Below are 7,391 nucleotides of genomic sequence, written 5' to 3'. Positions count from 1 at the left end.
CCTCCCCCGTTCCCTCCCTCCCACTTCCTGCCTTCCCTCCATGCCTCCCTTCATCTGTCCTCTCTCTCCTCCCACATAAAAAAATAAAACTGCAGGGGGTTGGGCAGTAGCACAGCAGGTTAAGCGCACGTGGCACCAAGAGCAAGGATCTGCATGAGGACCCGATTCGAGCCCCCGGCTCCCCACCTGCAGGGGAGTCACTTCACAGGTGGTGAAGCAGGTCTGCAGGTGTCTGTCTTTCTCTCCCCTTCTCTGTCTTCCCCTCCTCTCTCCATTTCTCTCTGTCCTATCCAACAACAAACGACGAACGACATCAACAACAACAATAATAACCACAACGAGGCTACAACAACAAGGGCAACAAAAGGGGGGGAAAATGGTCTCGGGGAGCAGTGGATTCATGGTGCAGGCACTGAGCCCCAGCAATAACCCTGGAGGTAAAAAAAATAAAATAAAATATAAATAAAATAAAATAATAAAACTGGGAGCCGGGCGGTAGCACAGTGGGTTAAGTGCACGTGGCGCAAAGTGCAAGGACCGGTATAAGGTGTAACGATCCTGGTTCGAGCCCCCAGCTCCGCACCTGCAGGGGGGTTGCTACACAAGCAGTGAAGCAGGTCTGCAGGTGTCTATCTTTCTCTCCCCCTCTCTGTCTTCTCCTCCTCTCTCCATTTCTCTCTGTCCTATTCAATAACTACAACAATAAAACAACAAGGGCAACAAAAGGGAATAAAAAAATCTTTAAAATAAATAAATAAATAAAATAAAACTATTCTGAGAGGTGAGCAGTGGGGTGGGGGAAGAGAAGGCAGCTCACCTGGGAGGCACCTGATCTCCATGCTCATGGCTTAAGTTCGAGTCCTGGCATAGCACACAGGAGGTGCAATGATCCTAGAGGAAAATTCTCTAAAAAGACTCTCTCTCTCTCTCTCTCTCTCTCTCTCTCTCTGAAAAAGTTGGCCTGGAAGGGGGCAGGGCCATGGCACACCCAGGTGAGGACACAGGTTGCCATGTGCAAGGGCTGGGGTTCGAGCTCCCACTCCCCAACTACGGAGGTAGGGGAGAAGCTTCTTCACTAGTGGTGCAGCAGGCGTGGAGGTGTCTCTCTACCTCTCTCTCCTGTTCCCTCTGTCAGTTTCTCTCTGTTCTGTCAAACAAACTGAAAGAAAAAAAGTAAGCCTGGAGAGATGAAGTCATGCATGTCCAGGGCGCCATGATAGCAGGAGAAAGAGGAGGAAGAGGAAGAGGAGGGGTGGGCCAGGGGACTAGTTCATCAGTAGAGCACATGGATAAGAACATGAAGCCGATATTGCTGACACTGCATAAGAATATTTATCTATCACTAAACTCAGCAACAAGAAGACAAATGACCCCATCCTAAAACGAGCAAGGGATGTGAAGAGAATATTTACTAAAGAAGATAGCCAAAAGGCCAACAGATATATAAAAAATTCTCCAGGTTATTGATTGTCAGAGAAATGCAAATAAAGAGACACCACTTCACTCCTGTGAGAATGTCATACATCAGAAAAGGTAACAGCAGCAAATGCTGGAGAGGCTGTGGGGTCAAAGGAACCCTCCTGCACTGCTGGTGGAAATGTCAATGGGTCCAACCTCTGTGGAGAACAGTCTGGAGAACTCTCAGAAGGCTAGAAATGGACCTACCCTATGATCCTGCAATTCCTCTCCTGGGGATATATCCTAGGGAACCCAACACACCCATCCAAAAAGATCTGTGTTCACATATGTTCTTGGCAGCACAATTTGTAATAGCCAAAACCTGGAAGCAACCCAGGTGTCCAACAACAGATGAGTAGCTGAGCAAGTTGTGGTCCATGTACACAATGGAATACTATTAAAAATAGTATTAAAATGGTGAATTTACCTTCTTCACCTCATGTTGGATGGAGTTTGAAGGAATCCTGTGAAGTGAAACAAGCCAGAAAGAGAAGGATGAAGATGGGATGATGTCACTCACAGACAGAAGTAGAAAAATAAGAACAGAAGCAGAAACACAAAGCAGAACTTGGACTAGAGTTGGTGTATTGCACCAAAGGGAAGGACTCTGGGGTGGGTGGGGGTGATGGCTTTCAGGTCCTGGTGCTGATGTTGGAGGAGGACCAGGGCTGGGGGTGAGGGTATTTTGCAGAAAACTGAGAAATTTTACACATGGACAAGCAGCTACTGTCCCCAATAAGAATACTTATCTGATTACAGTCCTTAAGTGCTTTGCAACCCATTCGAAAGTGGGTAACTGTTATTTTTTTTAAAAAAAGATATATTTATATACTTACTTATTTTATAAGTGAGATACCAGAGCCTGGGCTCAAACCCTGGACCTTAAGCATGTGCTCTACAATTTGAACTCCCTCTGCAAGCTGGATTGCATTGAAGGAACTTTAAAGAACATTTATTTATTTATTTATTTATTTATTTTCTTTTTTGCCTAGAGGGTTATTGCTGGGACTCGGTGCCTGCACTATGAATCCACTGCTCCTGGAGGCCATCCCCCCCCTTTTGTTGCCCTTGTTGTTTATCATTGTTGTTGTTATTGCTGTCACTGTTGTTGGACAGGACAGAGAGACATGGAGAGAGGAGGGGAAGACAGAGAGGGGGAGAGAAACACAGACACCTGCAGACCTGCTTCACCGCCTGGGAAGCGACTCCCCTGCAGGTGGGGAGCCGGGGGCTCAAACTGGGATCCTTACGCCGGTCCTTGCGCTTAGCGCCACGCTGCACCACCACCCAGCCCCCTATTTATTTATTTTTAATGACAGAGGGAAAGACCCCTGACTAGCTCAGCTCTGGCTTATATTTATGGTAGTGTCAGGGACTGAACTTGGCACCTCTGGGGCCTCAGACATGCAAGACCAGCGGCGCACACCCACTGTACTATCTCCCTGGACTCAAGTAGCTCTTAACGCTTGGCTAACCAGGGCCCCATATCAGGCAGACAGGCACAACAAACAGCATCACTAGGAAGCTCAGCAGTTTATCATTCTCCAGGAGAATGCTAAAAATGGAAAGATCTTTTCCGTCAAGGGTTCAGCTCCATCCAGCGCTCGTGTCCCAGAGCTTCTTGGGCCCCAGATAGGAGCAGATTGACTCTCCAAGAGCCTGTGCTCCCTGCAAACAGTTTGCACCAGGCAGCAGACAGCAGCTTCGCTCTTGAATATTTTCTCTGCCAGCCGAGCTCTTCAGAGCATTGGAAACACAAAGTAGTGAGAGGCATCCTTCTCGGTCGGTCTCAAGCAGATTGCTAGACAAACACAGACATTTATTTATGAGCGTCCAATAAAGAGCTTGCAGAAAATAGAAAGAACCTTAAACACTGCTTGCTACAACTTGTCCGGAACGGATCATATTTGTTCCCACAGGATGTTTTGTTTTCAGGCAATGGTTAGGAGTGAAAATAGCACTTGCATTAGTGGACATCACCATTTTAGCCATGGGAGATAAAAATACAGTGATTGCAAAAGGGGAGAGGGAAGCTGTTTTGAAACGGAGCCGTGTGGCAGGGTTTTAACGTCTGCACGATCTTCATCCACAGCTCAGCGCCCGTGTTTTGAGGTGGGAGCCCAGGACCTGTGACATTTGAGGCAGCAGCTGGCAGAGGGTGACCAGGGGAGAGGCTTGCCAAGCCTCAAACTCAGAGGCATATTTTTGCTTTCTCTGTCTCTCTTTTCAGTTGGGTCATTTCTCTTTTCCCTATTGGTTGGTTTAATTTCTATATTTTGGAGCTAGAGAGATAGCATAATGGTTATGCAATACTTTCCTGCCTGGGGCTCTGTAGTCATAGGTTCAATCCCCAGTAACACCATCAGCGAGAGCAGAGTAGGGCTCTGGTCTCTCTTTCACGGTACCTTTATCTCTGTATCTCTCTCACTAAAATAATAATAATATTAGTCAACAATTTGTTTGGCTCTATATGCTAACTCTTTTTTCAGCCATCAGGTTCCAGATGCTACCATGATGCAACCAGACTTCCCTGGGCAGACAGCCCCACCAACGTGTCCTGGAGCTCCGCTTCCCCAGAGCCCTGCCCCACTAGGGAAAGAGAGAGACAGGCTGGGAGTATGGATCCACCTGCCAACACCCATGTTCAGCGGGGAAGCAATGGCAGAAGCCAGACCTTCCACCTTCTGCACCTCACAATGACCCTGGGTCCATGCTCCCAGAGGGATAAAGAATAGGAAAGCTATCAGGGGTGGGGATGGGATACGGAGTTCTGGTGGTAGGAATTGTGTGGAGTTGGACCTCTCCTATCCTATGGTTTTTTTTTTCAGTGTTTCCTTTTTACAAACAAAATTTTTAAAAAATAAAAAAAAATTAATTTAAATTTTTTAAAAAATTAATAAATTAAGTAAATTTAAAAAAATTAATAAATTAAATAGTGGGGGCCAGGTAAGAGCACACCTGGTTAAGCTCATGCATTACAGTGTGCAAGGACCCGGGTTCAAGCCCCCACAAGCTTCACAAGTGGTGAAGCAGGGCTGCAGGTGTCTCTCTTTCTCTTTCCCTTTCACAATTTCTCTCTGTCTCTATCCAATAATAAATAAATAAAAAGATTTAAAATCAACAAATGAATATCATAACAACAGTTATTTCTATGTTGTTGGATCCTTTGTTAATGATACGTGCTACAACTCTCTTATTCCGTTCTATGCCTTCCTGCTTTCTGAAACTGTATTTTTTCAACTTGTCTGTCATTTCCTGCTGAACACAAGGCCCTTATGCATGCATACAGTTTCACCATGCCAGCCTGCTGTTTTCATTCAGAGAGAGAGAGGAGGGAGACACCACAGTGTTAGAGCTTTCTCCAGAGCCTTGGTGCATCCCATGTGATGTTAGGATTTGAACCTGGAACATGCTCATGACGTAGCCTCTGCTCTTTCCAGTAAGCAAATTTCAGTCTCCTAGTAAGAGTTGATGGTAAAACAACCAAGACTCTTCATCAGGAATCTCTCTCTCGCTCTCTCTCTCTTTTTTTTTTTTTTTGCTTCCAGGGTTATTGCTAGAGCTGGGTGCCTACACCACAGATCCACTGCTCCTGAAGGCTATTTTTTTCCCTTTTGTCGCCCTTGTTATTTTATCGTTGTTGTGGTTATTATTATTGTTATTGATGTCACTGTTGGATAGAACAGAGAGAAATGGAGAGAGGAGGGGAAGACAGAGAAGGGGAGAGAAAGACAGACACCTGCAGACCTGATTCACCGCCTGTGAAACGACTCCCCTGCAGGTGGGGAGCCGGGGGCTCGAATTAGGATCCTTATACCGGTCCTTGTGCTTTGAGCTACGTGCACTTAACCCGCTTCGATGCAGGCCGACTCCCCGTCAGGAATCTCTTGACCCTCTTCACCTTCTCCTCTTTAAGTATTATAAAATCACTCCATCAGGTCACAGACAGCGAGAGATGGGGGAGCTGCTTGGGAGACTGAAAACTAACTGATCAAAACAAGAAGAGTTGAGTAGCCGGAATGGCCACTTAGATAGTTAGATGCCTTGCCATGGCAAGACTCAGGTTCAAGCCCAGCCTCCACCTCACTGAAGGAAGTTTCTGAACTGTGGTTGCTTTCACTCTCTCTGCCTGTTTTTATCCTCTCTCTCTCTCTCTCTCTCTCTCTTTCTTTGCCTCCAGGGTTATTGCTGGAACTCGGTGCTGACACCCTGAATCCACTGCTCCTAATGGCCATTTTTTCCATTTTATTGGACAGGACAGAGAAAAATTGAGAGAGGAGGAGATAGAGGGGGGGAGGGAGGGAGAGAGAGATACCTGCAGACCTGCTGAACCACTCCTGAAGCTTCTCTGCAGGTGGGGCGTGTGGCAATCAAACCTGGACCCTTGCGCTAGTCCTTGTGCTTAGTAGCGTGTGCGATAATCAGGTGTGCCACCACCCTGCCCCCTCTGATTTCTCTTATTGATCTAAAACAGACAAACAGGAACAACTGATATTATATTAGTCCATCTGTGTAGAAACTGCCCCACTCTCTGGAGGGAGGCTGAGACAGCTGACTCTGCCACTCAGAGAAGACGGGTCCTGCAATGAGCACAGCCTAGAATGTTCCCAGCTGTGACCATGGAATGTGAGCTCAGACCCACAGGGATGCAGAGGTCACACAGGCTCCTGTGCTAAATATAACAGGCATGGGCCCTGCGTCAGATCGATGGGGTTTACAGTTAATAGTATTTACATACTTTCCCCATATTTGGGAGCTACTCTCTTCCCTGATCCAGCTTTCTAGTCTTATTTCCAACTCTGACGCCATCTTCCTAGGCAATACTTTTAGCCCATGTATGTTAGCTGTCAGACTCAGGCAATAATTCGTAAAGTCATGGGTCCCTTGGAATATACTTAAAATAGATTTTTTAGCCTCTTCCAACATGAAGACCCCCAATTTCATCTTCTATATTCTGACATTTAGGTTCCTGACTATTAAACAATTTGTTCTGCTTTATATCTTAATGCTTTTCAACCACCAAGTTGCAGATGCTACCATGACACCAGCCTGACTTCCCTGGGCAGACGCCCTCACCAGTGTGTCCTGGAGCCCCCCCTCCCCAGAGCCCTGCCCCACTAGGGACAGACAGACACAGGCTGGGGTTGTGGATCCACCTGCCAACACTCATGTCCAGCAGAGAAGCAATGACAGAAGCCAGAACTCACACCTTCTGCTCCCCATAAAGATCTTTGGTCCATGCTCCCAGAGGGATAAAGAATAAGGAAGTTTCCAATGGAGGGGCTGGGACACGAAACTCTGGTGGTGGGAACTGTGTGGAATTGTGCCCCTCTTATCCTACAATCCTGTGAGTCATTATCAAATCACTAATAAAGTAAAAATCAGTCCATCTGTGATACAAGCCCCTTGTATCACACACACACACACACACACACACACACACACACACACACACCCTGACCCCTTTTATTCACATAGAAGAGGAGAAAGAAGAAAAGAAGAACACTACAGTGCTGACCCAGTGCTGTGAAGCTTCCCCAGGACGTGAAGTCCATATGGTGGCCAGGAAGGGTTCACACCTGGCCTCTGCACATGGCAGAGCACGTGCTCTGTTGGCCAAGCCTACCACCAGCAGGACTCCTAATCCTCGTGTAAAACATAAAGGAGGAGCCAGAGAAACAAGTCCCCTGGACAGTGCGGTGCTTTGCCATGTGTGGCACCCACATTAAGCCTGGCTCCCACTGCACTGGGGAAATCTGCGGCCTGCTTCACTCTCTCTATGGCTCTGCCTCTGTCTGAAATGAATAAAAGAGACAAAGTGCTTCTTCTCGGGAAGAAGCCTCTAGCTGACTATGTAGATCACACGGGACTGCTGGGACTTGACAGGTTCATGGTGCATTTCTCCTCACGTTCAAATAAGATTCCGAGGTCAC

The sequence above is a fragment of the Erinaceus europaeus genome, chromosome 6 (genome assembly GCF_950295315.1).
Source record: "Erinaceus europaeus chromosome 6, mEriEur2.1, whole genome shotgun sequence".
NCBI classification, from domain to species: Eukaryota; Metazoa; Chordata; class Mammalia; order Eulipotyphla; family Erinaceidae; genus Erinaceus; species Erinaceus europaeus.
The sequence above is the reverse complement of the archived record's forward strand: the minus strand, read 5'-3'. Positions refer to the sequence as shown.